At 39.8% G+C, this 26,045-nt stretch overlaps 1 pseudogene; it reads right to left on the minus strand.

The window, feature by feature from the left end:
- Window positions 1-4,757: 4,757 nt before the first annotated feature.
- LOC124265955 lies at window positions 4,758-20,508 on the minus strand (annotated as a pseudogene).
- Window positions 20,509-26,045: the final 5,537 nt, after the last annotated feature.

Consider the following 26,045-nt stretch of genomic DNA (forward strand, 5'->3'; position numbering starts at 1 on the left):
TCACACATTGAGCTGAGGTAACTGGAGTGAGTGAGTTTAGTTTTACGCCGCACTCAGCAATATTCCAGCCATACGGCGTCGGTCTGTAAATAATCGAGTCTGGACCAGACAATCCAGTGATCAACAGCATGAGCATCGATCTGCGCAATTGGGAACCGATGAAATGTGTCAACCAAGTCAGCGAGCCTGACCACCCGATCCCGTTAGTCGCCTCTTACGACAAGCATGGGTTACTGAGGGTTCATTCTAACCCGGACCTTCACGGGTTGAGATAACTGGAAGACTGTCAGATTATCACAACTCACGCACTCCCTTGAAGATCCGGCTTAGAACTGGTCTTCAGCAACCCAATGCTTGTTGTAAGAGGCGACTAACGTGATCGGGTGGTCAGCTTCGCTGACTTGGTTGACACACATCGTATCCTAATTACTGTCGGAAATAGAAAAAAAAAGTTGTTTGTAGTTAATATGTGAAATTGTGAAATATATGTTGAATTAAGTTCGGCTTAACCACAGTCGCAGTGGGAGGGAGATAGGAAACGTAAAAGAAGGATTTTACCGAGAAGAGATTAGTGCAGAAATAAGCATTGCGGTTTAGTCCAATGCGACTTATTCAGAACAGACCATGGCTTTATGCAAATTAGTGTGCGATGATATTGTATTACAAAGGACACTTTTTAAATGATCATTTTGAAATTAGACTTAGCTTTATTATGAACGATAGCAGACTTTAAAAATTCGAGCTTCGAGCTAAACGCGCGGCGGGGGATAAAAACAAAATTAGAGGGATATATTTGACCACCATTCTGTTTACTGTTCCTTAGCATGTACACCCGCCATATTACAAAGCCAAGTGAATAAAGAATCCATCTCATGCGGCGCTAAACAACAAACAAACACTCAAATTGTTTCATGACTTAGGGTATATTTCGGGTGCCACTGAAGAAACATTAACTAAACAAATCGAGGCTGCAGCTGAATTAACCACACACACAAAATATACAAACCCAAGAGACTTTAAGGGCCGGTCGGTGAGGAACGGTACAATTATTTTACCTGGCCTTTTGTGTTATACAAAGCACAAAGTTTCCAAAATGTCATTTATCGAATCCACACTACACGTGAAAGGCAATGAAAGGGGATGATCATATTCGCTACAGTTCTTGTCAAAAGAGTAAACAGACTCCCACACGCGAGAAAAGTAAATTTAGTTGGAAATTGTGCCTCTGATTAACACGCAATCGGTCAATTGTGCAATGATTGTGTCAGTAAGATGAAAGAACTTTCAAATGCATCATTTCATATTTTTAATGTCTTCCTGGTTGAAAAGACATGTCGTGCTTTGAAATTGACTACACTTCAACCTGGAGTAATAAATGAATACTGAAATCGAAATATCGAAATATCTTCCCATAATAAAGTTACATGAGTAATGTAAAATGGTTCTGACACTTTTAACCACCAACTCGTCAAAACAATGAAAATGTTTAACGCCTCATTCACCGATATTTCAGCTATTTGGCGCCAGTCTGTAAATTATCGAATCTGGACTAGACACTCCAGTGATCACCACCATCAGTATCGATCAAAGCAATTGGGATTCGATGACATGTGGCAGCGAGCCTGACCACCTGATTCCCTTCGTCACCTCTTACGACAAACATTGGGTGATTCATACCCTGATCTTAAAGCAATCGCTCGTCAAGCAGGAAAACCGGGTTTGATACATTCTGCGGAAGTGAAACAATTATTGGTGTCATCCACCTTTATACATCAGGAACACATTTATAAGCGTCAGTGAAGCCACACTCGCTAACTAACTCACTCACCACGGACAGAGGTTTTCAATTACAAACAATCAACTTCTAGAAGATTCGAAGAAACCAACAAACGGTACCAAAAATGGCAATGTAACATACAGAGTAAATAAAAAGCACGTATACATGTGCGATCAATACTCCTTTAAAGGAAGACTACATAGCGAATATACCGTGAAAATAATAGCCTGGTATTCTAGGTAGTGCCGCGTCAAAAGGTCGCTGTCATACACTAAAGACCTTAGGCCATCCGTATTGTCCATCTGTTCGTTACATTCGACCTCAACATCCGGGTAAGATTGGTCCTCAGCAACCCATGCTTGTCGTAAGAGGCGACTAACAGGATCAGGGCCCCGTTTCACAAAGCTCGCGTAAGCCTAAGATCTCGTTACTTTTCTCGTTCAGCATTCGTACCTCCTATGTTACAGTAATGGAGGTACGAATGCTAAAATTGCTAAAAGCGGTTACAAGATCTTCAGTCGGCTTACGAGAGCTTTGTGAAACTGGGCCCAGGTGGTCAGGTTCGCTGACTTGGTTGACACATGTTATCGGTTCCCAATTGCGTAAAAAGTGCTCATGCTGTTGATCACTGGATCGTCTGGTCTAGACTCGTTTTTTTACAGACCGCAGCCATATAGCTGGAACATTGCTGAGTAGGGCGTTCAACAACAACAAAATCAACCTCAAACAGGAAAAGACTTTAAAGAGAGCGAGCTGGCGAAAAAGAACCACACAGTTAATCTTCATATAACTTATCCTTTGAGTGCTTAACGACACACGTGCCCCACAGACGGCTACGACGAGGCAAGTGTGGTACAGGTGTCGGTCTTTCTATTTGAAGTCAGTACACGTGTAGGGACTTTCAGGTCAATACACTTCAAAGGCGTGTACACCTGCAAGGTCAAACTCCTGACAGCGATAACACCGCTCCCTTTGCTCGTTCCAATGAGTAAATTGGCAGTTGCATGCGCTGTGGGAGATCGAGTAACACGATACCATTGGAAACACGAGTTTCAATGATGAAGTCGGTTATAGCATGAGGCACTGAGAAAAACAAGTTCTGGATTCTGTTATTCCACTGATAAAATGGGATATAGCATGTGTTGTAGATGAATAGTTAGTACATTAAGATTGACCGGTAAGCCTATTTGTTGTTTCCACCAAAACATGTTCCACAGTATTCCATTGGAGTGAGTGAGTATGGTTTTATGCCGCTTTTAGCAATATTCCAGCAATATCACAGCGGGGACACCAGAAATGGGCTTCACACAGTGTACCCTTGTGGGGAATCGAATCCGGGTGTTCGTTGTGACGAGCGAACGCTTTTACCACTAGGCTACTCCACCATCCAATGCCACTCTGTGCAGTGTTTTAATTATATCATGCAGGTGTCAGCTGGATGTGGGATAAAAAAAGCCCACAATGGAGCAGGTCTCAGACCTATTCCTCTTGGTTGACAAAAGTGTAAGAATCTAGATTGTCCTGTCATAATATCATGGAAGTTGTCATCCATAAAGTACATTCTCTTGCTGACAGCCTCCGTGGTGTAGTGGTTAGAGCGTCCGCCCGGAGAGCGGAAGGTCGGTGGTTCGACCGGACCGCGTCGTACCAAAAGACATTAAAATATGGTACTTGTTGGTCCCTGCCTGGCACTCGGCATTAATGGGTACAAGGATGACTGGTTGGCTCGGAGTCAGTATAATGTGTCTGAGTGGGGTATTCATGCTTCACTGCCGCATGGTATCTCAGTGGGCTAGCACTATAAAACCAGCTTCAGTCTTAGCTAGTACAGGCAGCCGCACATACACATACACACGCACGCTCGTCGTCATATGAGCGAAATATTCTCAAGCACGACGTTAAACCCAATTTCACCTCACCTCACCTTGCTTGTTACTCACCAACTTTTAACATTCCAATAAAAACAGAGCAAAAAATATATAGTTTATTTACATACAGATGAAACATCACACAAAACAACCGTTGTGCCCATGATACAGAATTCTTCACAAATAGTATGATAGTTGATCTTGACTGAAATAAGAATAAGATGCCACAGGAGAGTCTGGTCTTGGACCAACATGAACACCATGAGATTATGTGAGCATCCCTGAATAAGGTGACATATCATGTAAAGCCTGTTCACTTTATACAATATATAATGAGAGAATATAATCTATACATATCACAGACAGTCCTATACATCCCACAGAGTTTCAATGAAGGGTAACTCTAATATATTCCTAATTCCTGGATTGTGTTGACCTCACACTGAAGAGTTGCCCAGATATATTCCTAATCCCTGGATTGTGTTGACCTCACACTGAAGAGTTGCCCAGATATATTCCTAATCCCTGGATTGTGTTGACCTCACACTGAAGAGTTGCCCAGATATATTCCTAATCCCTGGATTGTGTTGACCTCACACTGAAGATTTCCCTAGATATATTCTAATTGGATTGTGTTGACCTCACACTGACATATTCCTAATCACTGGATTGTGCCTCGATCTCATTGTGTGACTTCACATTGAAGAGTTGCCCTGACATATTCCTAATCCCTGGATTGTGTTACCTCCTCACACTTTAGGGTTGTTCTAGATATATTCCTAATCCCAGGATTGTGTTGATCTCACTGTCCTTTCATTTAAGAGTTGCCCTGATAAACTTTTAATCCCTGGATTGTGTAAATCTCACTGTCCTTTCATTGAAGGGTTGCCCTGATAAACTTTAATCCCTGGATTGTGTCGATCTCACTGTCCTTTCATTGAAGAGTTGCCCTGACATATTCCTAATCCCTGGATTGTGTTTACCTCACACTTTAGGGTTGTCTAGATATATTCCTAAACCCAGTATTGTGTCGATCTCACTGTCCTTTCATTGAAGAGTTGCCCTGACATATTCCTAATCCCTGGATTGTGTTTACCTCACACTTTAGGGTTGTCTAGATATATTCCTAAACCCAGTATTGTGTCGATCTCACTGTCCTTTCATTGAAGAGTTGCCCTGACATATTCCTAATCCCTGGATTGTGTTGATCTCACTGTCCTTTCATTGAAGAGTTGCCCTGATAAACTTTAATCCCTGGATAGTGTCGATCTCACTGTCCTGTCATTGAAGAGTTGCCCTGATAAACTTTAATCCCTGGATCGTGTGGAACACACTCAGTATCATCTGTACACACTGAAATGCCCCTCCAATAGGTTAGACTGGACACCCTGTATCGTGGCTGTGGCTGGTGTCGGCCCTGTATACAGGGTCATCTCACCTGTAAACATAACAGGGCATTTGGTGACACCAAGGACATATCTCAGAATCTTCATGTTACTTTCATCAGCATTTCTTTAAAACAGCTTCATGATAATCTATCAGGAAATTTAACAATATCATTGAATCTTTTATTGCGACAATCTTTCCACACTGCAATCTAATCTAATATCACTATGGAAAAGTTGCCTCAAGTGTTACTTTGTAACAACTTCATGCTAACCCATGATGAAATTTAACAATATCATTGAATCTTTTAGTGAGACAATCTTTCCACACTGCAATCTAATCTAATGTCACTATGGAAAAGCTGCCTCAAGTGTTACTTTGTAACAACTTCATGCTAACCCATGATGAAATTTAACAATATCATTGAATCTTTTAGTGAGACAATCTTTCCACACTGCAATCTAATCTAATATCACTATGGAAAAGCTGCCTCAAGTTTTACTTTGTAACAACTTCATGATAACTCATGATGAAATTTAACAATATCATTGAATCTTTTAGTGAGTGAATCTCCACACTGCAATCTAATGTCACTATGGAAAAACTGCCTCAAGAATGGTCATCTCTTCTAAAATCACTATCTACCCACCTGGCTCTACCACAAAACCCTTTTCGGTCACCCACACAGCCATCTGTTCTGAAGTGACAGTGAACTTCTGGCTGACAGTCTGTCTGTTCTTCAAGTGGATTCTATCAAATGCCACAAGTTGTATATGAGGAGCAGGCACAGAGGAGTTTTGCCAGGACATATACACCTGTACCACCTGGAATGAGAAGAACATACGTGATACACAGTCAACAATAGTGTTGGGAATTGGTTAAAATCTCATAATTGATGATTGGTTCATTACAACCGATCAATCATCGAAAATAATTGGATAGCATCATTTATGAAATGTGTTCATGCACAAAGAAATGAGGAAAAACCATGTAGTTCTTTGGGGTTTTTTTGGCAAAATTTCACATCTTTAAAGTGTAGCAGAATGTAAATATTGTGTATTTTAAGCCTAAGTATATAATTTAGTTAAGCAATATAACAACCCCTTTATTAACACAGCACTCTACTAATCCTTTGGTTAAGTTATGTAAGCCTGCATTGGGGTCTCTATTTTACTTAGACTCCTGGCTCCAGCCACGGCTTGGCCAGTGATTGATTTGTTATTGTTTCTAAAGCATGTGACCAGATCTGGAGTTTTATGTACCCCAACATTCTTTTTTCCTGGTCACTGCTACAACTTCAACTCTTTGACTGCAACAATTCCAACTCTGTCTCCTTTATCACAGCACTGAACTTATTGGGGTAAGTTACTTTAGATGTCTTGGTATTTATATTATCATAAGGAGGTTAGGATATGATGTTTTAGTCTAGTTAATTTATCATTTTAATAATATGTCTGAAATATATTATGTGCTGTAATATCATCTACATGATGATATGATGTAAATATTCTATATGCTTAATATCATGACACACTGTTATGTATTATAATTATTACACGTTTGGCTAATGTAGACTATAGTGTATACATTGTAGATTAGGTACATATTATGAAAGGATGACTAGTATGGAAGAACATAAATTTCTTAGAGTCTTTAAGATAAATTCAATCATGACTTGGAACGAGCTTGTAGTGCTTATGAAATGTAACAGACAAAACCAACCTAGTGAAAAATACTGTTAATGAAAACAAGTGTTCTAGAATTGTTTGTGTTCGATTATGAGAAAACATGATCGATTGCTTGGTCGTTTAGTCACTGCGACCAATCTTCGATTATTTCAATTAATCGGACCACCACTAGTCAACAATGCAGGGGTTGGTTGGTTTGTTGTTTAATGCCGCACTCAGCAATATTCCAGCTATATGGCAGCGGTCTGTAAATAATCAGGCCTGGTCCAGACAATCCAGTGATCAACAGCATGAGCATCGATCTATGCAATTGGGATACGATTACATGTGTCAACCCAGTCAGCAAGCCTGACCACCCAATCCCGTTAGTCGCCTCTTACGACAAGTATGGGTTACTGAAGGCCAATTCTAACCCAGATAAACAAAACAGGGACTCTGCCAAGTAATGCTTCTGATTGACATTCAAAGTGACACTGTAAAACCAAAATGGACCAACCGGAGCCTAGGTCTGTTTTGAAAAAACATAGTTGATGAAATTGTTTGAAAAAAATCAATTTTTACTGGAAAACCGTTACCCATCCAATAATATGGATGTTATACTGAATATTACGGAAGAAATGTGATAAAAACTCAAGGTGAATGTTCAGGATTTAGGATTTTTTTCAAACACTGGCAGTCAAACTAATTTGTCTGTAACAAAAAGAGGCCCTCCCCCAGATATATTGAATAGCATGGTACTCTTAATTAGACTTCAGTTTGGCTAGTTTGTTCCGACTAATCCACTGTTTGCAGAAACTGTTATACTTTTTGATAGGGCTGCGTAATATAACGGGTTTACCGGTATTTACTGGTTCAGACATGAAAACGATACGTATTGCGATACGCTGGGTGGAAACCGGTATTTTGACTTGCATTCGGAAAACTTCGTAACACTCGGAAATCTTCGGATATTTCCTTGTTTCATTTGTGCCAAATATTCTTCACATTTTTATTTTATCATGAATAAAAGTTGTTATTGAGGCTTAATCAAGCATAGTGATTTTGTTGTGTTTTTGCTCTATAAATCAGGCATTAACTCGCTTATAAGTAGTTTTTTGTTTAAAAATACTTCAGACAATATATTGCAACACATATCGCAATACATGCTTTCGCATCGCAATATATTGCAATATGAAAATTCTGTGCAATACCCACCCCTACTTTTGATGACCAAGCCCTTATTCGTTCTGCCCATCTCATAATAACTGACCTGTCCCTGGACCCTGGACTAATTATCTTACTTGCATTGATATTCATGTTATCTAACAGTTTCATTAATGCTTCTCACCTCATCCCCGTCATACGGTCCCAGATTCATCACTTTGAAGGTGATGGTGACACTCTCCCCAACTTTCACCTTGACGGGCTCGATGTGGAAGTCTGTGTACTTGAACCTGGAGTATGACAAGCCGTATCCGAACGGGTACAGTGGTTGTCCAGTGTAGTAGCGATAGGTTTTGTTCTTCATAGAATAGTCTGTCATCTTCGGGACCTGTTGGAAAGGGCAGATTTTATGAAACTTCAATCTGAGTAGTTAGTTTAAGTGTACCATCCCAGATTGTTACAGGGCAGTGTTTGTAGACATTGTAGAACAGTGTTGTTGTTGAATTACACTGCTTCTGTAAAGATTCAGTAGAGAGCAGTGGTGTACTGTAACTCAGAGCTCCAGCTAAGATTAAGCTCATGTGGGTACTGTACCCACTGTATTTTTTTTGAGTGGGTATTATGAATGTTGAGTGGGTATTTCATTTTCCGTTACCCACTGCTTTCAAATATGAGCGTATTTCAGTCATTTTACTCACCTAAGTATATGTCATTGAGTAAGTTTACTAAGCAGGTATGTTCTGCCTTATGTCATACCTAATCAAAACCAACTTTAATATAATGGAAATGATTTCATAAAAAATCACTCATCCTATACTGACAGTACAACACTTGTCCTATACTAACAGTACAACTTGAAAGCAAACGATGTCTTTTTCATTACGCAAGCGATTTTTATAAATATATTCCGTACGCATTTGTTTTAAACATTTTGCGTATCTAACAGTTTAAATGCGTAATTGGTACGCAACAATTATTTTTCAATGCGTAATTGGAAAGTTTCTATCCGTATTTTACAGCTTATCTGGGCCTCTGGTAACTATATCTAGACTGGGAGACAAGACAGGTATGGAAATTTATTGGCCTATTCCAGAATGTTCCAATGAAGTCTGACCAAGAGTGTTACAGAGAGTTCTGGAAGGTTTTCTTAATATGTGAAGGAGCCTATTGTTGCTTCAAGCATCTCATTACACCTCACATTACATGAAGACCAGCACATTTGTTAAGATCACTTTCCACCCTGATTCTCAGCCTCGGCCTGTTTAGGAAGGTTTACCACCACAGTAGCTAGTTGAATATTATCAACGCTGTCTTTATTGCTGTGATCACTGCTTTGAATTTGTACTACTACTAGATTTATTCTTCGGAGGCAGTTTAAAAGTTGTAAAGATGATTCAATTCAATTCTTTATTTATTGTATGAAAGGCCATAGGGATAGAGTCATTAGCTACGATTAGATAATCAATAGAGACATATTCAATACACATGAAAACGCATAAAATATATCTGAGATGACCCCTTGTGGTTGTGGGCAGCACGTGCATTTCATGTCAAGTGAGTTGACGGTCCGTCTTCATACCTGGCTGAGCGACCTAATTGCCATCTATAGTCTGATCTATTGTTTTCAGCAGCTATTCGTATTTTTTCTAAGTTTCACCCGATTTTACGAGTAAACATGCTTTTCTGGATATCCTATTACGCATCCCCCTGAGCGCCCAGTTAGGCAAATATGGGTTATTTCGACATATGCTATTTGCAATTGTGTCAATTTTAGGGATACAGAGTAACAGCCTAAAAACAGTTTTTTTTCTATTTCCGACAGTACTATAGTACCTACACCGAAACATTGCACTCATTTGAATAAAGAAGTTGACTATTCATTTAATTTGGTTTTGCCGCCTGCTCTATTTTTACTACTGTAAGTCAGTTGCATTGATTAGTATGATATATAAACTTAGCTCATTTAAGAATACAATTGTTAATTATATCCCATTTCTTTGTTGTTTTGGTGGTTTCACACCAGTTTTTAAGGGATGATTTCCAGTTACTATTGTTAACTTACTGTTTCAACTTTGGAATCAACATGTAACACAGCCTGTATTAAGTGAGGCAGCTAGAGACATCAAGGCTAATGTTGGATTCAAACCCAGGACCACAGGTTTCTGTGTGCCTATGGAATTCAACTGGGCCATCTGTATCTTTATTTGTGGTTTGAAAGAAAACATGAGAACTTAATGTCAATCAGTTTTGAAGTTGATTTTTGTGAAAAGAACTTCCTTGCAGACTACAAACAAAACATATTTTCTTTTTATCCAATGTACTGGATGGGCACATGGACGAGCAAGCATATTTTCCCATCATTCTACAAAGAGTGTCCCCATCATACCTGTTGTTGTGAGGCATACCACGTAAATGGTAATCTCCCTGCAGGGTTGCTGTAGGACTCACTCAATGTCAAGACACTCTGCAGAGCTTTACCAGTAGCTTGAGCTGGGAAAAAGCAATGCAAGATGGCTGCCACTTTCGTGGAACTCACTGCCAGGCGGATATCAAGTGGACCTCCTGAGAACAGCAGTAGGATTACTGGACCTTTCGCTGAAATCAATTGTATTCAAAGACAAAAAGGCAAAAAAGTTGTTCCAGCAGATGATACAGCCTAAGAAGATAGAGATGGTGATTTCAGTATTTCAGCATTTCAGCATAGAACTGGTGTCAGACCTAATCTACATGACATGATCTCAGTTTTTCAAACAAATTTAATTCACTCCTCTGACTTAACACTATGACGTAAAATCTTCATGTCAGTATATCAAAGTTTGAACAACTGATGCCAAATAAAAAAAATGTTGTGGTTCCGATTACACCTCTTTATTATTTAGGGTAGGTAGGTAGGTAGGAATTTTTTTTAGAATTTTTTTTAGATGTAACATACAAACTAATAACACGTTCCACTTTCTCTATCAGAATGACCCATGTCTGTCGGTGCCGTGAAAAACAATGGTATCTGAACGCATATTTTATTCATACCACTTTAAAAAAATAGGGTCGGCACCAGAATTCAAGGGTCGATCGGGTAATTGGAGCCACAACATTTATTTTTATAGGCCTGAAAATTCAGCTGATTCATGTCTAACCCTCCTGCAAACAAAGCCATTGCAGACCTTGAGGACTTGCTCTTAAAACGTAAATAAATTGAATATAATTTCTTGAGCATACTTACAATACTTGATGACATCTTGCAACAAGTCCTTCTGTTTCCCTGGTAACAGCATATCTGCTCTATCAATGTTTTCAGTCTCAACTGCCTGGCCTGGAAATATTCACGCAGATCATCAGATAAGACAGACAGTTCATGCTGACAAATCATTGCTCTCTGGTTTGGTTGTGGACAAACAAGATATCTTGTCAATACTTCCTGGAATGTGCTCGCTACTGTCATCCATCACTTTTGAATACATATGACCAGGGGTGGAAATAACCCATTGCCCGACGTCCGAGTCCGGTGTGTTTTTTTTCTGTCGGGCAAGCAAATTCGTATATCACACTGTACCGGCGTCCAGTTGACTTTCCAATGTTAATTATGTCATTTATTTAAAAAATCAACAAGAACACGTCCGGTATAGAGGAAACATTATCAGGGTAAGTGATTTCACATGTGCCACTGTACCGGAGTACACTAGCAATTTTAAAGTTATTTCCACCCCTGATGACCATTTTTGGATGTTGCCACTTGCATAAGGGCAGTAGTACAGGGTGTATTTGCATACAGTTGACAACTGTTGTGTGTAGTAGCTTATAGGGGTGGTAGGATAGGCTTGTGGTTAAACATTCACTTATCAAGCCAAAGACCGGGTTCGATTCTCCACATGAGTACAATGCGTGAAGCCCATTTCTGGTGTACCCTGCCATGACATTGTTGGAATATTGCTAAAAGCGGCGTAAAACTATACTCAGTCACCGTAGAGGCGTATATACATGTCTTCTAAGCAGTGTAGTCCCGTATGGTGTAGTCAGTATTTCTTACCAAAATACCAATTAATAGGTGGTGTGTGGTCCTGTGTACAGAGTTCAGGTCACATGTCAGATGAAGTTAAGCAGCATTGGGTGCGGAGAGTCATTGGATGGGGGACCGTGTTTGGCACCTTGACTTCTGACAGTTTCTAGGACAACAGTCCTGCCCACAACCGAAACACATGTGATACATGTGGTCTCACCTTAGACAAGTGTGTTTGTTCAAAATTGCCATTGTTAACCCAACATAAAATGGGTGGGATAAATCATGTGACTATAACCTTCTAGAGCCTAACAGGCAGCCTGGGTTATCAGGGGTAATAATGTGCTGTGCCTTGATTGTTATCGCTATGAGCATACCTGGTGTGGAGTTTGGTGCTATATAAATGGACACAATATTATTATCAGCCTGACTCCAGAGTAAGTGTACAAAACATTGTTTCATTGGTAGGAAAAAAACATGTGAACTCTCAGCTTCAATGAAATGGTTCTGTATTTTTTTGAAAATTGAAAATATTGCAAAATACAGAACATGTAGAATAGAACAAGTATATATGGATGACAACTTCTTTAATTCTAGAGCACGATGTTTCGATACAGGTTGTTTTATCGTATTGTATCATTTTCATTCATACTTGAAAACGATACAAGAACCTCTGTCGAAACGTTGTGTTCTAGAATTTAAGAAGTTGTCATCCACATATACTTGTTCTATCTGACTTCCAACTTCTAAAATGCCACTCAAAGATGTCACAGAACACGTACGTTGAGCCCAACTGTTAACTAACTACACTTATTAATTTCATTGAATTTCCAACAAAAATGGCCGTCCAGTTATTCCTGGAATGGGAAATACAATATGTACCATGTTATGTAGAATTTTCAAAATGAGCAAGAAAATCTGCCAATACCTGCAGTGGAATTTTTAAGAATATTTCTAAGAAAACATAAAAAATCACAAAGAACTGGCAATATTCCCCACCTGTGCCGAGACAGAGGAGTGTAGCGTCTGAAGATGACACTGCCTGAATTACCTCCCCTGCCATGTACTCCCGGCACCAGGTGTCGTCACATCCCGCCGAGTACCGAATCATCTCACTCAGGTCGATACCATCCAACACAGTGGATATAAACCTGGCGTCCACATCGGCAGAGTAGTCTCCCATTATCTGACTTGTCGTATTTGCCATTGGGCCAATCAGCTGGGTCGAACAAGACACAGTTATGCAATGGTTAACAGAATTCATACAGCAAAATGTAACTGATATTGTCAACTATCCTAGTCTATGAAAACAGGGAGTAATGTTAACTAACGGTTTATTTCCATGTGCCTCACTCAGGTAGCCGAGCAAAGTGTATTAAGAATAATGACATACCACCTGCTTGACAACTACATTAAAATCTATGTCGAAACGTCGTCTCGCAGCATCTGGAGTTGTACTGGGACCTATATTGTCTGTATTTAAAAGCCCAAGTGTGCTGTACCCTGGACCAAAAAGGACTCACAGCATCTGGAGTTGTACTGGGACCTATATTGTCTGTATTTGAGAGCCCAAGTGCTGTACCCAAGACCAAACAATACTCACTGCCAATGTCTTCAGCTTCTTCTTGAGAGGTAAGATGCCATCATTCTTCAGCAACACCAGTGACTGTACAGCAGCTCTGAGAGACAGTTCCTGGTGTTCCGGGCTCTGGACGACGTGGGACAGGTTGTACTGGGTGTAAGGGTTCATGGAGGGTGGGTCGAACTCCCCGAGTCTCATCCGGGTGGCAAACACTGGCTTGGCCCTGTCCCTCACTAGACTCTCAGACAACTGACCCCTCTTCACTGCTGTAGGGATTGTCCTGTATACTGCAACCATCAGGCTTTAGAGCAGAACTAGATGCATGCATTGTAAAATGTGAATTGTATTTTGTCATTTAGGACAAAAAGGTGCTATTAGTTCTTCCAAGATAACAGTGTTTTAGGGTGCTGGTAGTGATTGAGTGAGTGAGTTTAGTTTTACACCACACTAAGCAATATTCCTGCTATATGGCGGCGGTGTGCAAATAATTGAGTCTGGGCCAGACAATCCAGTGATCAACAGCATGAGCATCAATCTATGCAATTGGGATACGATGACGTGTCAACCAAGTCAGCGAGGATGACCATATGATCCCATCAGTCGCCTCTTACGACAAGCATGGGTTGCTGAAGATCAGTTCTTGCCCGGATCTTCACGGATGTGTGCCAGTAGTGTGAGTGGATAGTGGATGGAGGAGGTTATATTTTCTTTTTTTTCTAAGATCCATTGTCTTGGCAGGCACTTGTCCCAATACCAGTATAACCAGACATGACAGTCCTTGGCCTACTGTTACAAATACCTGTAGCATTGTAGTGATCCGGTGCCAGTTCGAGGTTGAGTCCAGCCTTGACCCCAGCTGCTGCCGTGTCGATGTAATTCGGGAGGTAGTGATGGAACTGGATGGAAAACTCCAGTGCCCCTGCATCGCTCACAACGTAGCCGGGGAAACCCCAGTCTGTCCTCAACACATCTGTCAGCAGGTACTTGTTCAGACATGCTGGGATGCCATTCACGCTGAAGATAATGTGGGAATGTTATATTTTGGTGTGACCTTGGTGGTAAAATAACAGATGTAGAATTGAAACATCACATTCTATGCTTAAAGAGCATCCTCTTCAAAACAGTGTGAGTGAGTGAGTGAGTGTGGGTGTCGGTGTGTGTATGGGTGTGTGCATTTCAACATCATCATCATCATCATCATAATAATAATGGAAGTTCCTTGAATCTTCTTACAGGGAGCAATGAGAGATAATGTCAGAAAGATTCCATCTACATCACAGATGCCAAAAAGTAATGGGAACCAGGGTGGAGTGGTGGATAGCATTATCGGTCAGCTTGCTTCATTTCAGCATTGGTGTTGTGGTGGTCAAACTCTTGACCTTTGTGTTTACTTCCCACTTTATGTGTTTTAAGTCCTGTAACAATATCTTGCTGTATTACGAGACACTAAATATGGTTATGGTGTACATTATTTTTCAATTGGAACACGTTTTTATGGATAACAATGTTGTTTAGATCAATGCTGTTTGGGTTTTATGGTGAATCTTGGAATAACAAAAAGTGTATTCTGTATTCTATATGTCTTACAGTAACGTTAGGGATCAATTCATGGAAATGTAACCTACTTGCACATGGTGCAACCTTATTTAATAACCTTGTTGCACCAAATGAAAACAGGTTGCACCTCTGGTCAATATAAAATTAAACATATTTGTGTTTCGGTATTGATGATTTTGAACATTATTACAAAATAATATTTCAGGATATGAGGGGCCGTGGGGTAGCCTAGTGGTTAAACGTTCGCTCGTCACGCCGAAAGCCCGGGTTCGATTCCCCACATGGGTACAATGTGTGAAACCCATTTCTGGTGTCCCCCGCCGTGATATTGCTGGAATATTGCTAAAAGCGGCGTAAAGTTAAACTCACTCACTCAGGACATGAACAGGAGCAGCCATTGAATCACTGCCTCTGTAGTCAGAATCACTGTTTCAACCCTTGAAGATCCAGGTTAGAATTGGTCTTCATGACTGATGTAAGATCGAGTGGTCAGGTTCGCTGACTTGCTTGACACGTCATGATATCCCAATTGCGTAGATCGATGCGCATACTGTTGATTACTGGATTGTTTGGTACAGTCTCGATTATTCACAGACCGCCGCCATATAGCTGGAATATTGCTGAGTGCGGTGTTAAACAACAAACAAACAAACCTGTTGTAGCTGCACATGACTCCAGATGCTCCCGCCTTGAGACAAGACTTGAACTGTGGCAGGAACGTTGTCCGCAAGTCAAACTCAGATACCTGTCATGTATCCCAACAACATAGTGTTTGAATTTGAAATGTAGCGAAAAAACTTCTTTAATTGTGCATTATTAATCATGTGGACTGATTTGTATCCCAACAACATAGTGTTTGAATTTGAAATATACAATTCAAAATTATGCTTAAAAATATGAATTCAGGAAGCGTGATATGGTAAAAGGGCTGGGACGATACACGGTCATTGATTTTGGACATGATCGTATTTTAGGGGTAACTTACCTTTACCAGTATATAAATTTTAGGGGGTGTGGGTGTCAGTCACATTATACATGCTTCTCCATAAAAATCATCATCACCCCACTAGCCATAAATTATGAAGAGTCCCTAAATCCATCGAATCATGAAAAGCTGTCAAAATGGTCAAAATATGCTTAAAACCATACATTGAAAGGTAATTGAGATTGGCGTGCGTTATAAACTAGTGAGGTCATAAAAATTCATCACCCCCAAATAAATTTGAAGAGTCCTAAATCAACACTGTCAAAATGGTCAAAATATGCAAAACCATACAAATTGAAGCGTGTTCAGTGAATTAAATTAGACTTTGGATTTTAGTTTGCATATTTTATCAAAAAATCAGCTGTTCTCCTGAAGCTCTGGCCATACAAGCTTATTACTATAAGATAGAATATTATGGATGTCAACTTCTTTATTGTATACACAATGTTGCCTGGCTTATCCTTGCCCCTTCGACAAGTGAATGAAGTGATAAGCCCAGAAATGAATGAAGTGATAAGCCCAGAAATGCATATGCAATAAAGACGAGGTTGACATCCATAATATTTTGTCTTATTCTTGAATACCAACTTCTATATGTGTCTGAAGAACCTCAAGCTTATTAATGTATACCTTGGCATCAAAGGCCTCTCTGCGGACAGGTAGGTCTTCAGGGCCGTCATAGGCAGCGAAGTGTTTACAGGTGGCAGCAGTAGCCAGGTAACGGGGGTGAGATCCTTGCAGGCCTTGGACATACCACGCTGCCAAGTCACCAGTCAGGTATGGGTCCTCACCATAGGTTTCCTGCAATTTCACATATGTAAACACACAGAAAAAAATTTCTGTCGGGATTTAAAACTAGGCTTTTAATCTAAGTGCCTTTAAGTGTCAACTTTGAGCTTTATTTTGCTTTTTTCAAAATTTAATTGACCATAGTGGTTAAATATTTGTCATAGTAGTTATTTTCTTGAGTTCAAAGGTAGTTTATCATTGCTTTCTTTCGAATAATGCAAAATTCTTCCTTGTTACTGTTCCTTTCCTGTTTCTGAAATAATGGTAATCTGATTCAGAGGATCAGCTGTGGTATTGACAACATGAAGTGAGTGAGTTGAGTTTTACGCCGCACTCAGCAATATTCCACCTATATGGGCGGTCTGTAAATAATCGAGTCTGGACCAGACAATCCAGTGATCAACAGCATGAGCATCGATCTGTGCAATTGGGAACCGATGACATGTGTCAACCAAGTCAGCGAGTCTGACAACCCGATCCTGTTAGTTGCCTCTCACGACAAGCATGGGCTATTGAAGGCCAATATTCTAACCCGGACCTTCACGGGTCATTTACAACATGAAATGACAACTTTTAATTCCATTCGCTGAAGACTGCTTGGCTTTATTAACTGCATACTTTAGAAAGTATGTTTCCAATTGTTATGTTTATTGAATCAAGACATAAACAACTTATGCATGATCCTGATCTCGACATGGAAGTATTCTCGATCGTCTTGATTGTGGTATTAATCAGTGCATATTTCGTTTACACAATGTTATGAGTGTGTTCTGTTATTGCCCACGTGACTTTTGTGGTGGGGTTTATGATTACAATTGATTATTGATCGATTACTGAGCTCTGATGATCATCTGAATATTGTGAGTGAGTGAGTGAGTGAGTTAATATTTAACGTCACATCGGCAATATCTCAGCCATATCGTGACGAGAACATATTTGACATTGAAATGGAATATATGTATATGATAAAAACCTGTCTACGAAGGACAGTAAAACAACTAGAATATCACAATTACAACTAAAACTAGTGTGGAAAGTTAAAACTAATAGCACTATTTGGACAATACAATATAAAAACTGGCTATAGATCGCCAACAACTGAAGGTAGATCACCAAATTAGGTACCATGGGGACTTACATTACTTTTGCAACCTGCATGGACCCTAGCTGGATTTATATCATCCCTTCATGACAAGAATACTACATTTAAAACATTGAAGTCAATTTCCTTTTAGCCAAAATTAAAATGACAAGAATACTACATTTAAAACAGCTGGTGAATTTAAATTTCCTTTGAATGTTTCCCCATGGACTTAAGTACCCTCTCAGGAGGACAATAGTTTTATGCTACTTCAACAAAACCCTTTGAGGGTTCAGCCACTATGTGTCCAAGTTTGGTGAACAATAGTCAGAATTTCACTAATCTAAACTACCCCAGACCAATCTATGTGCCAAGTTTAGTGAAGAAATAGTGAGCGGTTTTAGAGTTCACCTCGGAAAAGAGCACAACCACCAATTTCAGGCTAAGTCAAATTTGTTGCCATGGTGCCATGGAAATGCCAAAGATATTTTATTCAGAATTCCAAAACTACCAAAAGGCACCAGTACACTACCTGATCTATCTATGTGCCAAGTTTGGTGAAGAAATAGTTATCGGTTTTAGAGTTCTGCTCCGGAAAGGAGCACAACCACCAATTTCAGGCTAAGTCGAACTTGTTGCTATGGAAACGCCAAAAATATTTTATTCACAATTCCAAAACTACCAAAAGGCACCAGTACACCACCAGACCAATCTATGTGCCAAGTTTAGTGAAGAAATAGTGAGCGGTTTAGAGTTCACCTCCGAAAAGACACAACCACCAATTTCAGGCTAAGTCAAATTTGTTGCCATGGTGCCATGGAAATGCCAAAGATATTTTATTCAGAATTCCAACCCATAATAAAAATATGTATCTATTTACAAATCAGTTAACAAATCTAATTCTTTTAAAAACTGCATATTGTGAGCAACCAGCACTAATTATGTTTTTTCAATAATTTGGGGATAATTTTTAGTGTCTATTATTTTTTTCTCACAAAATCCCAGGCATTTCCTCCCACGATGGCAAAGTTAACCTATGCACCCCAGAATTTCAAATGGTCAGTTCCCTATTGGCATAGCTCAAATGGCACCTTGTATAAACCAGAATCCAAACTGGATTCACATTTTCTTTAATTATGTTTATTTTGTATTCAACCAATGATTTGAAAACTATAATGCGAAAAATGAATATAGATTTCTCCATTAACACACCTGGTTCCTGCCCCACAATGGATGTCTCATGATGTTGATGACTGGACTGAAGCAGCCAAGGCCGGTGTGGTCATGGAATATTCCTCGCTTCACAAAGTCATTGTTCTTAGCTCTTACTTCAGCTGCTGTGGCAGTGGCTACCTGATAGATTATCTCCCGGCTGCAAATACAGAATAATTCAATATTATTTCAAACTCACATTAAATGGGGACTTTGGATAGTTGGTATAATGCATGTGAATGATTTTGGTTTAACACCATTTTCAGCAGTGTTTATTTACATCAACCCAAGTCATCTTTATGGCATTAATATGTGGCTGGTTGGCTGTTGTTTAACGCCGCATACAGCAATATTTCCAGCTATATAGCGGCAGTCTGTAAATAATCGAGTCTGAACCAGAAAATGAATCCAGTGATCAACAGCATGAGCATCGATCTACGCAATTGGGATACGATGACAAATGTTTCATTGCCATGTGTCAACCAAGTCAGCGAGGCTAACCAGCTGATCCCGTTAGTCCCTCTTACGACAAGCAATTAGGGTTGCTGAAAACCAATTCTAACCTGGATATTAATATGTACTGATGAACATGTTTAAAAAGTAGCAATTGCACAACCTGATGCAATCTCATTGAGCTACATTACTACTCCAGTCAAATAACAGTGTACACTCGATTTTTCACGTTCAGCTCCTACAACCCAATTAGCCAGTGAGGCCATAAAAGTTATCATTCACATTACCATTCAACCCTACCAGGTACCCATTCACTGCTGGGTGAAAGAGACATATTTAACAAAGTAACTTGCCTCCTCCACATATTACCTAATTTATGTGTTTCAGTATGGACAGGGCCAAAAGACCAAAGATTTCTCACCCATCCAACTACACTCTCTAATTATATACATAATTCTATACATGGGCCTGGTTTTGAAACTATGACAGGGCATTCTGGTATAGCTAAGTGATACAGCTCTGCAATAGTATTTATGGCACTGCACACAGTGTAACGGATCGGTTGAATCCTCCATCTTTAGACAATTGTAATCGTTTATCAAAATGAAAAATATAAATAAAATTTAATTTAGATTAAACAAATGAAAATATAAATAATAGCTCACTTAAATGTTGCTGCAAGGCCTAATGCTTGAGGGAAAGATGTTGCATTTCCTGCCATGCCGTCCCCCCTGAGACATTCAACAGACCACACGAACTTCCCTATACCCAGACGAGTTATCGCAGGGGAAGGTTCGCCGCCGTGCATGCCTCCTCCCCAGCGCCCGCCATTTGCTGGGAAATCTCTTCAAGTGACAGCCGGTTAATTAGATCAGCCACACGCTCATCTATCGACAAGGACGTGTTCCTAAAGGGATAAATGGCGTGTAGCGGTGTTATCAATCCGATGATGTAGGTTGAAAATATTATTGATATGGACGCCGCCATTTTGACGATCACGTGATGAAAGTCACGTTGTAAATGAGATTGTACGACACTTCGTTTGCTTCATGGAAATCCATGAGTAAGGGACCGTTCATAATTTAGTGTGTGTGTGTGAGAGAGAGAGAGTGTGTGTGAGTGTGTGTGTGCACGTGTTGATGATTTTAAGAGGCGGTCACCCATTTTGTTCTAGGGAGGTAGGGGGGTCATCACTTGTATGTACAAATATTTAAAAAGTAGGGGTAATTGAGTTTGTCCACGATTTGCTGGAGGGAGTGTCACTTACTTTGTACATACACCTTAGGGGGTCACTCACATTGTCCATAAAAATCACTATCCCCCCCAAAGCCATACATTATGAACGGTCCCTAACTGAAGTTTTTCCAAAATGAGGCACCCGTGAAGAGCCACCTCCTCGTGCCACCTGCTCGTGCTGGGTGCCGTTGTGGACCTGGGGATATATTTGGTCCACCAACCCGTTTGCCGTGGGTTGCGCCCCTGTGTCGGTGGAGGAAGGGAGTCTGGTGGTTGAGGGCACTGGTTCCAGGAATAGCGTTACCTTTGCCCAACACACCACTTCGCCCCTTACTTCACCTAGACGGATGGTAGAACTGGCCCGGTTCTATCAATCGGCTGGTCACGCCAAGCCCTGTGCTACAACTGTATCATGTTGCACAAAATTTTTAGAAATGATAATATGATTTGTTTAAGTCTTGGCGGAATTATTTCATCTCATATTTTCAAATACTTAATTTCATGTATGGTTTTGCCTAGAGTCGTATGCCCAGAAGGCGGTGGCTCATGGGCCAATCTGGTGGAATTATTAATCTTTTAATTTTTCTGCTGGAGTATATCATCCGGGTATCCTTGGTGCTGCAAGTTGGAAATCCACTTGTTTTTAGCATTGTCCTTGTGATACTCCCTGGTGGGTGGGGAGCTCGGATGATGAAATCTAAATAACTAAACATGGCTTACAAAACCCCAAATAAAAAGAGCAAGCGTCCTCTTGAAAATGATCCTGCTGACGACCTTAGACTGTCCAAACAAATTGATTACTGGCCATATTTTGTTGTCATTGAGACCAAAGATAACACACCCTTGAAGTTAAACCCTTTTGCTTGTGTCTAAGGGTATCCAAGGCATATCCGGCGATGTAAAGAACATTAGAAGATTACGTTCTGGTGCGCTGTTGATTGAGTGCGCCAAAAGACAACAGTCAACCAACCTTTTGAACACTGACACTTTTGTTGGCACTCCGGTTACCGTCACGGCCAACAAAACGCTTGACACGAGCAAGGGAATTGTGCCAGACCGTGATCGATTGCTGGCAGATATGTCCGAACTTGATATCGTTTCTGAGATGAGAGATCAGGGTGTACTATATGTTAAACGTTTCTCAACCCGTAAAAACAACACAACCATTAAAGCTAACACCTATCTGTTTTCCTGCTCTTCACCTACTGCTCCTAAATCACTTAAGGCAGGATACTGTAATATCATTGTTGACACGTACATTCCGAATCCTCTTAGGTGTTTCAAATGCCAAAAGTTCGGCCATGACGTAAATACTTGCACATTGTCTGTTGTGTGTGCTCACTGTAGTGAAAAAACACACACAAGAGAAGATTGTGACAGTAATGTAAAAAAATGTACCAACTGTGCAGGGGATCACCCATGTTTCTCTAAAGAATGTCCTGTCTGGAAACAGCAAATGGCTATTAATAGAATAAAGTTTACCCAAGACATCAGTTTTGCGGATGCAAAAAAATGGTCAAGAGCTCAGTACAAACAGAAAGCTATGCTCCCATTGCTAGATCAAATCCAGAAGCAACATCTACAATAACGAAATTATCTGCAAGCTGTCAGACAAACTTGACTTGGGTGAAAACGGATTCCCCCTCAACCTCTCTCACCTGCCATATCTACTCAAACTGCAGAATCACTTCCTGGTACATCTCAGATTCAATCAGAAACATCCCCTGATCATGAACTATCCTCTCAGTCTTCAACAAGGTCTCAAAAGTAAAAATCCGGATTACTCGAAAAAGCTAAGTGGCAGAGCCCCAAAAGGCTCAGAAAATAAAATTCAATTGTTTAACAAATATGGATCACTTGAAGATATGGACGTGTCTGAAAACGTCCGTTCTAGGGCACACAGCTTGTCGCCCAACAAAAAAGTGCGGGGTAGATCCCCAATAAATCCCCCTCCAAAGATAGGTTATCAGATTAATATTATACAGTGGAATTGCAGAGGACTAAGGACTATTTTCAATGAATTGCAACTTTTAGTCCAGGATTTAACACCATCAGCGTTCTGTCTGCACGAGACCTATTTAAAACAGACAGGTGTATTTTGCCCTGCGTTCTTTCAATGCATATCATTGTTTTTCACCTCCGGGTGACAGGGTCACGGGAGGATCTTCCATCCTAGTCAAACAGAACGTTATCCATAGCCCTGTTTCACTTACTACTAATCTGCAGGCTGTTGCAGTGCGAATTACTTTACACGTTGCGTTTACATTATGTTCTGTATATATCTCTCCGTCGTCAACGTTTCACAAAACCGATCTTCAAGCTCTATTTGACCAGCTGCCGAAACCCTGTATTATCATGGGATATTTGAATGGCCACAATCCACTCTGGGGTGGTGCAACTACAAACGCTGAAGGTAAACTACTGGAGGAGTTTTGTTTAGATAATGATTTATGTATTTGTAATGATGGTTCCAACACATTTTAAACCCTGGTACAGCAACATATTCTGCTCTCAATTTGTCAGTCACAAATTCAGAACTACTAAATGAATTCGAATGGTATGTCCACGATGACCTCTGTGGAAGTGACCATTTTCCTACTATACTAAAACCTGTAACTCCATCTGATGTTTCCCCATCATCAAGGCGGAATTTAAAAAAAATGCTGACTGGGCTCTGTATGAAACACTGTGTGCTGCAAAACCTAAACCTGAACTTTTTGTTGACGTTCCTGATGCTGTCAAATGTTTTTCTGATGCACTGAACATCATAGCTGATGAGTGTATACCAAAATCCTCTGCAATTCCACTCATTCGAAAACCTTGATTCAACGACGAATGCATACAAGCTAGGAAGGCAAGGAAAAAAGCAGAATATTTTTTCCGTCGCCACGCTATGGTGCATAATTTAAATAAATTAAAAATTTTAAATGCTAAAGCGCGGCGTACCTTTAAACTGAATAAACGCCAATCTCGGAAAAAACTATGTATCCAAAATAAATTCTTGAAGGCCCATGTCTAAAGTGTGGAACATGGTACAGAAAGTTAAAGGTAAAGGTAAAGGTAGTAAATCTAGTGTCCATCATCTTAAACATGGAGATCCATTGCTTAGTGATAAATCAGATATTGCGAATAAACTGGGTGAAAATTTTTCCTCTTCTAATTATGTGCCTCAATTCCAACATATCAAAAGCAACAAGAAAAGAAAACTATCACTTTCAATTCAGATAATGGGGAAGACTATAATGAACTATTTTCTATTCATGAGCTCCATATTGCTCTGGAACAAGCTCACGATACTGCTACAGTGGCTGATAACATACATGATCAACTCCTGAAGCTAGAAACTCTTTTAAATATTTTGATGATATTTGGACATCAGGTAAATTTCCTCCCTCATGGCGTGACGCTATAGTAGTACCAATACCTTAACCTGGACATGATCATACGGATCCGTCAAATTATCAACCTATTTCCCTAACTAGCTGTGTTTGCAAAACCATGGAACGAATGATAAATAATCGACTTGTTTGGTACTTGGAAACAAATAACCGTATAACAGATATGAAATGTGGTTTCCGTAAAAACAGAAGTACTGTCGATCACTTAGTGCGTTTGGAATCATTTGTTAAAAACGCTCTAATTAATAAACACGCAGCGTCTATCTTTTTTGATCTTGAAAAGGCATATCACAATACGTGGAAATATGGCATTTTAAGAGATTTACATTGCTTCGGATTGCGAGGCCGTTTGCCTCAATTTAAACCCAACTTTTTAAACGACAGACAATTTCAAGTCCGCGTGGGTTCTACCCTGTCTGATCATTACAATCAGGATCGGGGTGTTCCACAAGGCAGTATTTTGTCTGTCACACTATTTAGTAAAAAGATAAATAGTTTATCAAAAGTTTTAAACGATTTAATAGATGGATCGTTATTTGTAGAAGATTTTAACATTTCCTGTCGTGCATACTCAGGGCTCGATTTAGTGCTTTGTTACTTGCACTGATGCAACCCAATGTTACAAAGTGCAACCTAGTTATTTGTCTAACTTGCACCAGGTGCAAGTCAATTTTTTAGAAATAAATCGACAATAAATCTAACATTATAAGCATAATTATGTCAGCTCATTTTTCTTCTAAACTTTAAATAATTCAATAGCATATTCCTTTCATAACATATTGCAATAAGAGCTGTGCAGCTGGAATTTGGATGGTGCAACTAGGTTTTTATCTCAGGTTGCACCTGGTGCAAGTAGGTTAACATCTCTTAAATCGAGCCCTGATACTATTGAACGGCAACTGCAGTTGTGTTTAAACAAACTAGATGAATGGTGTCTTGAAAACGGTTTTAAATTTTCTAAATCCAAAATTAATTGTATACATTTCTGCCGTAAATACAAACCTCATAAAGACCTGGAACTAATTTTAAATGCCACTCCCAGTTGTCAAGGAGGCAAAGTTCTTGGGTCTAATTTTTGACTCACACTTAAGGTTTCTGCCACATATTAAATCCCTTAAAACTAAATGCCTGACTTGTTGAAAGTGGTTTCAAATTCTAAATGGGGAGGGGATCAAGCTACCCTCCTCCATCTATATCGATCACTGGTCCGTTCCAAACTTGATTATGGCTCCATCGTCTATGGTGGAGCCGGTAACAGCAACCTAAAACTATTAGATTCTGTCCACCACCAAGGTCTAAGACTTTGTCTTGGGTCCTTAAGAACCTCTCCCGTTGACAAGTCTCTACGTTGAGGCCGATGAGCCATCCCTTAACCAAATACGTATAAAAAATAACCCTTGCAGTATATAATAAAACTATATTCTAATGCGTCAAATCCTGCATTTAACTGTGTTTTTAATCCTCTTTATGAGGATCTATACAATAAAAAGTCTTCTCTTGTTCCGCCTCTGGGACTAAGAGTCAAACTTTTCCTTTCTGCTGCTGGCATTGAGCTAGAAAATATATCTCCTTCCCGTCTTCTTTCTTCTCCTCCATGGCAGTTAGTTAGACCAGAAGTTGACCTAACACTGAGTGAGTGAGTGAGTGAGTGAGTGAGTTAAAATTTAAAGTCACATTGGCAATATTTCAGCCATATCGTACCTAAAACTAGTTCTAAATTCATAATACATACATATAAACATAAAACCCTGTCAACAAAGGACAGTATAATTACTAGATTATCACAAAATGAGTTAAAACTAGCTAGCATATATCTTTAAGAGTAGAAAACTATTTTTGGACAATACAATGTAAAAATGGGCTATATGTCGCCAGCAACTGAAGGCTGATCACCAT

The sequence above is a fragment of the Haliotis rubra genome, unplaced genomic scaffold (assembly GCF_003918875.1).
Source record: "Haliotis rubra isolate DU_JTF1 unplaced genomic scaffold, ASM391887v1 Scf1221, whole genome shotgun sequence".
NCBI lineage: Eukaryota > Metazoa > Mollusca > Gastropoda > Lepetellida > Haliotidae > Haliotis > Haliotis rubra.